This window comes from Bactrocera dorsalis, chromosome 1, assembly GCF_023373825.1.
Source record: "Bactrocera dorsalis isolate Fly_Bdor chromosome 1, ASM2337382v1, whole genome shotgun sequence".
Taxonomy (NCBI): Eukaryota; Metazoa; Arthropoda; class Insecta; order Diptera; family Tephritidae; genus Bactrocera; species Bactrocera dorsalis.
The window spans coordinates 100,413,556-100,425,174 of record NC_064303.1 but is presented as its reverse complement, the minus strand read 5'-3'; positions in this window follow the sequence as shown (position 1 = coordinate 100,425,174).

Here is an 11,619-nt window from a genome sequence, read left to right as displayed (position 1 = left end):
GTGCTTCACCTACTTCTTTTGTTGCCGCCACGGTGGCAGAATGGCAATAAATGTTCCAACTCTAATTAAATTAGTTAAGTAAATGTTTAGGCGAGTAGCAAAAGCAGTTGTTGCTTAATAAATTTATTTATAACGGTAAGAGATTTCTAAAAATTCACATCAAGAAAAGTTGTCTGAATTTTATAAGCTCTTCTTCTTCTTTTTTTATAAGCTCACTTCCAGAAAATTGCAACATGTTTATGGTTTTTACCGGTATATGAGGTGCAAAGCCCTTATTTATGTGTGTGGGGCTTATACTTAACATTAAGCCACGATTTCTCTGTTGTCTGTTTTAGGAAAAAAGTGAACAAAAGTGTGCTAAACTTTCCTGTGATAATAGTGCACGCGATGAGAATGCCCACACCAGTGTTGGTGTCTGCCCCAGTGTTGGATACTGCGATCCTTGTGCAGACCAACTGTCGTAACAGAGAACTTTTAACCCCCCACGGATCGATTCGGTGCAGCGCCACATCGGTTGACTCAGGACCATTATGAGGATATTGCTCCGTTCGGCGGGCAATTCAGTAACCTATACAAATAGGTTGGCTGACTTTGTGGTTTGTGCGCTGCGATATTACTTTAATCGACCGATTGGGTGATCGTTGCTATAGAAGAGGAGCTGTGAGCAAGTCGTATTCTCCAGTGCGTTCAGACGTATGGTCCCAGAAATCAGTTGCTCCAGACAGAGTAGTGTGTTCTGTCTCAGCTCTAGCTGAGTTCTAAGCTATCGAGAGGTCAGCGAGTCACAGATAGCCGAACGGCCGACACCCTACACACGATGCGCTGGAAGATATAAAAATTTTATTAACGATAAAAGAGTAAAAACATGCCACCGTATTCCAAATCGGCTGTTACACTATAGTACACACAAAACCACACATAAGTTCATACAGGTGAAAGTAAATGCAAATACTAAAATGAAAGATTGGATATTGGAAATAAATATTATTCTTTTATTAATCCCATCTTCAAAAGTACACAATACGAGTAAAGTATTAAACAAGTAGCCAGTGCACAAAGAATAATTACTAAATATGGTTTTGTTTCATAGATAGTGATATCCAAATATGTCTCATACCTTCCCGAAATTGGGAAAATTAAGGTTAAGAGAAACAAAAATGAAATAAGGGAGAAGACTTCAAACCAAATCGATGTGAAACGACGAAACAGTATGAAACGATACAAAACAGTGCTGAGAGAAAAGAAAAGAAAATCTTCGGTGAAGGAAAAACATAGTTCTGGTGCCAAGAGACAGAGAATTGTGTTGGAAGAAGAGGTCAGAACCATATCATCAATAGTTGATTCAATTGAACCAGAAATTAAATTAGCCATGCGGCCAAGACAAGGAGATTCATGAGAAACTAAACACAAAGTTTTCATTACTCATCAAAGAGGAAGGAACTAGTGGTTCTATGGTCGACAGTTTCAAAAGTTAAATCTACATATTCAACGACGAATGCAGCCTTCGATGAAACAGAAACAGGAGCTTGCTTCTTCTGTAGTAGCCCATACGCAGAAGTTAGCTTCAAATAAATTGACAACAATTCAGTGATTCAGACCGAAGTTATCGATACGTACCAATACTACGACTTATTGCGTTAGGTTATCAAATTTTCAGTGAGAAACTCGATTATTATTAAATGTGTACCTGGTCATAAGAGATTAGAAGACAATAATATGTCAGATGAGTTAGCCTAATCGTGAACAGCATGGAAAACAATTTCTTTCTATTTAGTTTCTTCAAGGGTGGTTTGAAGCAATGGAATTTTTCACAAATCAATTCTTGGAAAAGTAGTAATACGGGGCATACCTCAAATATACTTGTATAGTGGATAGACTAACAAGTTTCTACTTCTAGACAACCATGAACTTGGCAATTGACACTGGGAAATTAGGTTTAAGATGCTATCTTCGCGAAATTTGGAAAAGTGGATTTGACGAAAAGCAGAGCAACTGTGGCTGATGAGGAGACTCTGGAATAATATCTATGTGCCTGCTGCAGTGGGGAAACTTGAGTTTTTACCAAATCATCTGAGTTGCTGAATAAGGCTTAAGTTAGTTAATTAATGATGATCTATGGCTTCTATTTCAACTAAGTAATCAGACCTATAGAGAACTTCTGACTCGCTGTTTGGTCGGCTATAGAAATAATTGCAGCTATTGAAAGAGAGTTTCTTAACGATGCTTCAGATGTTGCACACATAAAACTTTTTGTGTTGATGAACTTTATTACAAGCGCGGGGTGTTCAGAGAGGACATAAAATAAAGTGAGGATTTTAGTTTCGGTGATTTCACAATGGTCTGTCTAGGTCTAGTTGCGTTATCAGGCACCCGTGCTTTGCTTTGGTTATGTTGTTCAGGTTGATTTATGCTAAGAAATCTGCTAAGTTTAACAAGTTAGCAATCAGCTGGCGGAGCGTTTATGTCGGATAAAGGCGGCTACGGAAAAACACTTGAAAAATTTGGGTCTAAGGGAGTGCAACTATTTTTGGAATTATACCGAATTGAGAGTTCTTGGTCAGTAAAAAATTCGTGACTATTCGGAATACCTGTAATCGATTGTGGTGAATGAAGCGGTTAGTTATATACCTAAAAAATATCATAAATACAATTTTATTTACCAACCTCTCTTAAATAACCCAGTTATGCAGTTTTCTGCGTGTTGTTTACAATAACCCTCCTCACCTTTGTGCCGCTTTGCTCTATTTCGGAAACGTGGAAATCTCAGTATGACTTTTAAACTGCTTTTAAGCCACTTGTTGAACTTTTTTGGACATTTTTGAGCTATTTAAGTACTATAATTAAGTGCTCGAACATTTATGCATTACTCTTGACATATTTTTAAAACTTTTTGAACTCTTTTTCCGCATTATCTCATGACGTGCAGTGAGTACTTTCATATAATCAGTTCGCTATGCATTATTATTAAATATTAAAATTTCAATTCAGTGCATGCAAAGTTGATGCAACACACACACGCGCAATTGGTTGCACATGCAAAGTTAACGGCGTGTACGGGAAACAATTAATTGAAACAACAACATTATGCCGGAATGAGAAAAAAATTACTGAAAGTTGATGTAATTATATTTTCATTGTATATAAAACCATAAACAGCGCTCACTTAACCCGTGAAGCACCTGCCGACAGCTAACAGAGAGCCAAAGCAAAGCTGACATCGAAAGCTACTTTTGATTATTATTTCATGTTTTTTACGCTCCACTCTTTTATGCCATTTTCATAATTTATTTAAACTTTTTTTATTATTGTTATTACTATTTTTTTTGTGTTTTTTATTTGCCTTTCGCAAGAGTTCAAGCGCGCGTGCTTTGCTGTTGTTGGCGGAAATGCTGCAGACAATGAATATTTTCGCGCGATTTCGTGTGAAAAACTCATAAAACGGATACTCGTTGCTCATTAACACACATTATCAAGTGCAACAACCACAGCAACAACAACCAAAATAACAACAACAACGACAGCAATGGCAAAAAGCTCGCGCAACAATAATGACTGCCAAAACAAACAGAAAATAATCAACAACTCTGGCGTGTAATTCTAGACATGCATACTTAATAAAAATAACAACAACAACAGTGAAAACTTTGGCAGCAAAGCAAATAAAAGGAAGCTGTAGTTTGAAGTTGTGTGCACGCAAACACGGAGCTTTCACTCGTCTATGAGTGGCGCTGCCGCGGTGGCAAGCTGCTGAACCGGTTATGAGTGACAATGCACTTAACCACAACAACAATAACAATGAGAAGATTAAAGAAATCCTGCAAGCACACCGCAAAAGATTTTTTCTACAGTTATAAACACATTCATTCAAGACTTGCAAAATTGGACGGCTACACATTATACACAAAACTCCTTCTCATATAACTTTTTTTCTATGCGGGACCTCCGGCAAACACTTCTTCGAGGAAACAAGTATCTAAACATTTTACTATTCCTCGTTCATCATCCGTATTCTCTCTTCTGTATTCGTTGTTTCTAGCTGCTCTTTCCTTCTTAGCTCTCTTAAAGCTATAGCATTCCATTCAATAACCCCGTTCACACCTTTTGGGTTCGTATTATGTGCAGTACTATTTTTCAGGGATTCTGCCATAAATTTGTCTTACTTCCTTTAGAGAACTTATAGCGCGGACCAATAGAGAATATGTGCTACCCATTTTCAAACTCATTACCTCAAAAAGAGGCCTCTGAGCCAACGTCGAACTTATGTAATAATTCCTTAAAATAGCCCTTCCCACAATTCTAATTAACGGGTGTGTCCATCTATCTTTTGCCTTTTCGTCACAGCATTTCTGCAACTTATGTAGGCTGTTTTGTCTTCCTGCATCCATAAGCAAGTCGTCTGGCAAATTCCACCTCCACGTCCCGATCTATACAGGGCACTGTGGGCTCAGGAGCCACTTATCCGACATCGGCATAGTCTTTTGCGCAAACTGCCGGTTCTTCGACATGGAACAGGAAACTCCAGAACATCTAATTTTGGGGAGCCCAGCAATTTGCAGAAGCAGACTTAAGGCCCTACGTTTCATCTACGTAGACGCGGATGACATGACCTCCGTCGTTCCCAGAAAGCTCCTGGAATTGTTCAGAATGCTGAACCCTTGTGACCATATGTCATATAGAAGAGGACACGATTGACCATATGTCGCAGTATAAAGCCTCAATTTCTACTTCTATCTACTTATCTAAGTTCTCTGCCAAAATTTTTTGCTTTATCGATCATTTTTTTAAGCTCTATAGCCATTATGTCTGTTGGCATAATGCCTACAATACTTCGAACGGCTTCGTGTGACACAGTCCGATTTTTTCACAGTCTTTGTCAATGTGGGTCCTACAGTTTAGTGTCGCGTCTATCATTACATCCAAGTATTTCGGAGGCTTAATTGTATAGGTGCTTTTAAAGTCACAGCTTTAAAGTCTCACCTCTGCTCTGTATCATATACATAGTACTAACCTATCCAAAATGTAGCTAGATATAATACTCAGCAAGTAGTATGGCTATTTATTTCGTTACAGGGCTTTTATGATATGCGGTCTATAGACCGAGTTGTAAGTATTTTTAACATCGAACGTGACTACCACGCAGTTCTTTGAAGTGATACATTCACCTGGTTCCTTCTATTGCTTCTTTTGTGACCTCCATAAGTTTCTTGTTGGCATCTATTGTTGACTTTTGTCTTCGAAGTCTATACGGATTGTCTGCCAAAGCCTATTTCAAGATGTTGTTCTGGCCGTATACAGATTATACGCTCAAATATTATAACTGAACGTCAATGTCGTATTGATGGTATAAAGTTCTCCACACAACAAAATTGTATACAATCCCAATCACGGCCAATTAAAGAACGGCAACAATTCGGAAAAAGTTTATGTGGTGGGGCATGGGGGTCAGCAGGTCAAATCTAGAGGCAATATTCTTCAATAGTCTGCGACAGACTCTTCAGCTCAGCAACAAAAGGTCAACTGCCAACGCCGCGTATTTAACAAACCTGACGGTCTGCTGTCAACAACTGCAAGCGCAACAACAACAAGACAAACAGCAACAACAAAAATAGCAACAGTAACTACATGGCAAACGACAACAACCAAACAAACAGCGACAACAACAAAGCAAGCAGCAACAACAATAACAAGAAAAACAGCAACGAGAATTCATCAACAGCAACATACAACACAGTAAAACAACAAAAACGGTTCCTGGTACAACCGACTGACAATAACAATGCATGCGACAACTGCACTAACAACAACAAGCGCAACAAATTTAAGATTTCCTTTTCAACTGTCAGTGTCAGCAAGTCAGCCGTTGCATTAATAATAAAACACGCCACTGCAACAACCACGCTGGTGACAAGCCTCATCAGAACACCGAACTCGTCCGACTTGCATGAATAAATCCCAAAAATCCACCCATACAAGCAAACATTTAAGGCGCATAAAAGTCCTGCCTTGCGGTGAATGCAGTCACTTGAACGTTCAAAGCGGCGCTGAACCCACCTTTGCGCGCTAACACTGCAACAACAGCAAATATACAAAACACTTAAGTAAATTAAGTAGGTGTAAAGGTAAACAGTTCAACAGTTTTTGATAACCCAACGCGAGGAACGAAATTTTTTGGATTATCGAAGTTACCTCGAGACTTGATATCTGATACTAATACTTCATCTAGTTGTTTGGGCAGCGAAGCTACTGAATACTAAGCAGAGTTCTAGATAATGCGGTACAGAAGTAGGAGAAATGTTTAAGCGTCTATCTTATGCCTATTTCCCTGCACTTTCACCCAGCTACTTGGCATAACTTAGGATTTAACTCTACACCGTTGAAGCTCGTGGGTTTATGTGAAGGGATCTTGTACCTCCCTGTAAAGAGTTTCGTATACGTCTTACCAGCATTTAAATCTAGACTAACAGATATTGCTCATTGTCGAGGGACTTTTAGAGCCAGTTTACCACGCTACTAATTATGTCTGGGATCTTGACCGTCAGTAGTGTAGCTATGCCGTCCGCAGGGGCTATATATTTGGTGATTCTTCTTTGAAATTTTCCCAGAAGCTCATTAACTACAAGTACTCACCGGAGAGCAGATCTGAGCAATCTGGCTCCGTTCTATTCGACATTTATCTTCCTGAAGCTTAGTAGAGTTTATATATATGTCATTGGCGTGATCTATTCCTGCTGCTTCCAGAATATCAGTGTTTGCGTCATTTGAAACAGAATTAGCTGTTCCGCTTAGGTCAAGAGAGACACCCGGGGTTATTCCTTATGTTCTAGAGCTCTGTCTATATACAAAGTTAACCAGTGCAGTGGAGTCTCGGTAGAGCTGACTTTCCTATAAGCGTATTGAGTTTCTGATAGGTTAGCCGATGGAATTTTGTCCCTATTGTAGGCATTCATAATCTTTTCGGCAGACTTCAGATGGCATAAGGTCAGACTTATTGGTCTATTTTCTTTTGTATCTCTCCAAAGGACTAGCAATGGGTTAAGCCTTAAGTACCCTTCACATACTGTCATCAGAGTTGTCATTAGGTATGGAATCAGCACTGTTGATACTTGCTGAATTGTGGTTGGAAAAATGGCGTCCATACCAGGGGATTCAAGCAGTTCGAAGACGTTGAGTGAACGAAGTATTTGGTACTGTCTTTTTCCCCTTTCGAAAGCTCTGGTTCATTGGGTACATACCGAGCACTTTTCAACGCGCACAGTTACAACCGCGTGCAAACGGCTGAAAGCGAAATGTTTGCGCTAACTCTCAAAGCCGTTTATGTACTTGGCTTCCGCTACTTTGGAGACGCGCTGACTTCCGCCCACCAATCGGGCGGCAAAGAGCGTCAGCAACAACAAGTCAACAGCGAAGTCAAGTTGCAGTCACATAACCGGCGGCAAGAACAGTCAAGGAAGTCACTGCAAGTGTGGCAAGTTGCAGTTGACGTGGCAGTAGAAATGGCGAAAGTGCGAAAAAACGGAGGAGTGTTGAATAGAAGGCGTACTCAACAGCGATAAGCAAAGCAACTTCGCATGAGTACTCGACCACCGACTCAAATAGTGCGCGGCTGTAGGCGCAGATCAGACGGAAGCATTTGCAGCGCTGTGTGACAAACGCGTCAACACAACGGCAAAAAGTGAAAATAGAAATAAGCTCAATGAGGCTGGCTGTGCGTTGACGCGATGCGGCTGTGTATTGTGAACGAATTGGCGCAGCCAAGCAAAGGTTTCTCTTCATTTAACGCAAGCGCCTGCAGCATGTTGCACGTCAAGTGCGCCGCCGTGCCAGCGCCAACACGCGCGAAATTGTGTCACTGCTGGCGGATATGTGATTAAAACTCAGCGTGTCGGCAGCTGCGCATGTGTGTGGCGTGCAAAATTTGTATGCACATTTCCTTATTTAGCGTCTTAAATGGCTGCACAGGTTTGTTAGTTTGTGTGCGTTAGAGTTTTTACTCATTTTACTTGGCTTCTTGCCCGAAGCGCTTGCACTTTTGCGCTTGTTGCCATTTCTTTGCTTTGAAGTCCACTAAGCAGTTAATTCTCAGGCTTTCAGAGTTTAGTTTCAGTCTTACTTCACACGTTGCTAAGTTGAGTGACTAGAGAGAGAGAGAGAAAGACAGGAGAGAACGGAGTTCGAATTCTTAGTGTTATAAATATATGAATCGGTGTACTTATTCCATTTGTAACTCTGGAACTTTGATTCGTCTCTATACGACAAGTGCAGTGTGAAGTATTTTCCACCTTATTATGGAGCCTAGTCGTGTATAAGAGTCCTGAGCTGCTAACCAACAGCGGAGCAAGAGATAAATTCGAGAACACGCTCTGCGATATCAATCAAAGGGGATCTTACAAAGAGATCGGCAATATGGTTGGACTGAACATGAACCTCTCGAAAGCTTCGACCGTCCCATCTAACAAGAAAAGGTGCTCCTTAGAATTTTAACCCCTGGCGTCATTGAGTTAGAGCTGAATATTGTGATCAAATATTTATGTCACTGATAGATACACTCAAGGAGACATTCCGTATGTGAAGAAGGTCATATTCCAATCTTACCACCATTTTGCAAAGGAATTTTCTTCCAATATAAATATTTTCAGAAAAAATGTGAAAATCCCAATCCGCCTTACTGCAACTCTTTCCAACAAACACGCGATTATGCGAGCGCTGACATGACGTAACGACAACGACGACGACAATCACGACCGCGTGCACGATGTTAATGCCAACAATGGCGGCACGACATTGATAAGTCATAAAATCGACATTGTCTGCGCTCAACTCATTTGACAAATGTGTGCCGGCGAGCGGGTGAAAAGCGTGAATATATGAATTTATGAGCGCAACACATTTGCTTTATGACTTTATGTGCGTGATACGCATTTGAGACACTGCGCTCGCAATGCCACGATTTGCACACACATACACATGCATTTGTTAATATGACGACAGTGTGTGAACTGTAAAGTGTATACGCGCGCCACAGTCATCGGCTGCTGGGACTAGCGTGGCCATACCCTAGGGCATGCATTTCCAGTTTACGATCAATATTTCTTCACCAAATCCAGTTAAGATGACAATTTTATGCTTTCACTTAACCGTGCGCCACACAATACTGATTACTTTAAATATTAAAAATGGCGAGTTAAGTATTGAAAATACATGCATATGACACTTAAATGGCTTGCGAAACATAAAGCATTTTGGATTTTACTGCAAAATATTTATAGCGGAAGTGGGGAGGGAAGAGCTCGAAAATGAGCTTCTAAGCTACGGTGATGTATGCATTTCGAAAATATTTATGTTGATTCCTTTATCAAGGGCGGTTATTATTTTGGAGGTTTTGTGCGTTGTTTAGGTTAGTTGTGGGATCTTAAACATGTATTGAGGGAATTTTGTTTTATAAAAGAAAAAAAATGTTAACTTCGTTGACGCCGAAGCTATAATAATCTTCACAAATAAAACAGTTGCCATACAAGAACTTTATTCTGGTCGGCCCGTTTGCATGGCAGTTATATGTTATAGTGATCCGATCCAAACAATTTCTTGGTAGTTTGCACTATTGTTGCAGGCATTAATCCACGCCAAATTTCTTTAAGATATCTCTTCAAATTAAAAAGTTTTCCTTACAAAACTTGTTTCTCATCGTTCAGTTTATATGGCAGCTATAAGCTATAGTGATCGAATCTGAACAATTTCTTCGGAGGTTGTGTCGTTGCTTTGGCTAATAATATGTGTAAAATTTTGTGAAGAAATCTCTTCAAATAAAAAAGTTTCTCATACAAGTGCTTCATTCTGATCGTTCAGTTTGTATGGCAGCTCTATGATATAGTGGTCCGATATCGATGGTTCCGACAAGTGAGCAGCTTCTTTGTTAGGAAAGAACGTGCGCTAAATTTCAGCTCAATATCTCAGCAAATGAGGGACTGGTACCCTCGCGTATATACGGGCACGGCTACATTACTTGTAAATCAGCTCATCACTCTTGTACGAGTATATGTACATATGTATATGCCTTATAGGCTCTCTGATGCTTCTGTTAAGATGTTATAACTTAACAATGCTCTCTAACAGCAACAAAGTCAACGGAGTATCGTCAAAGTGAAGATAGTTTGCTAGCAGTGCCTCAATCAAATTTAAGCAGATTTCTAATATCGATTTCAGAATTTCCAAAGTACTCCTAAGCCTTGATTAACAGGATTTCAGTACTTAAATACCTTCATTGGATGGCAAATTGGGCACAAGCACATGTTTGGCGGACTTCCTTCTTGTCATGGTTAAATGTTGATCATACGCACTGTCTGACAAATAATTCAGTTTGCAACGTATCAATCGGAATAGAGTTTTTTTTTTGCTTGCACTCACTACATCATTTTAGATAAATGTAGCATAAAATCTTCAGCTTCCGCTGTCAGAAATAACCAATATGTAACCATTTGATAACCAATAGATAACCGTTTTATAACCAAAACTCAAATTTTGTTTCAATATGAGTTTCCTTCGCCTGTGATGTTATACTATTTTGCATTTTAGTTGATGATATATTCTTTCACAGCAAGTTCCGATTATTTCGCCTTTGTATAGGAAAATCTAAAATAAATGGATGGTAGTCACCTTTAAACTCAACGTAACTTATTCTCCATATCAAAATGTAATTAACAAGCTTTTCATTGGAAAAATACTACATAACTCAAACTCAATTTCATACAGTTACTATTTTAAGTCGCTCATGGCAACGACGCTGCAAGAATTAAGTAAACGCTCGCTGCGTTTCAGTTAGATTAATAGCGAATAAATGCACTTTGTTCTTATTGTTGTGCAACAAATTGTGTTTTTTTTTACTTCTAAGAACCTTATCGAAGGCCAGTTTGCCAAGCAGCAATGCCATCAGCACAATCACAACAGGCTGGCAGCAGTAAGCAGCTAATAGCATTTCTAATAACGTCGCACTTCTCAATATAGGCCAAGGAGATAATTAACGTTCAGGGAACTTATGTGTTAAGCGACTGTCAGGCAATGCTATTTACGGCTGCTTTAGCCCTACACTGAAGCTGGTTGTAGAAAAATAACAAGCTATCTGTGCACATGCACACATACAAACATATGTATGTATATTTTAGCACGCACCAGCAGGCAGTGATTAAGCGGACAAGCAGCAGAGGCAAATTAAAGGCAATAAAGCGAAAATTCCTACACTTCTATTGCAATTTAATTGCCATTGTGTAGCATATTAACCAACACATGCACGCATACGCATGTGTGTAGTTAAGCTGTGGCATCACCATCGGTCGCTGTCCGAGCAGCAGCTGCTCATGGGGCTAATTTCACTTTGACATGGCAACAGCAGTGCTCGCTCAGCTCAGTTGGACTCGCTCACATTAGCGCTTAGTGAAGAGAAGATCTGGCAAAGACAATAACATATTTTGTATATACATATGGTTGTGTGTGTGTGTGTCTTCCAGTATCAACAATAAAATAACGCAAGATTCGCAGTCTCATGTGCGCATAACTGTAAGTAGTAATACTGTGTAATCAGAGTTAACGGATTGATTCGCTCATTATATAGTGACACAATAACAGTTA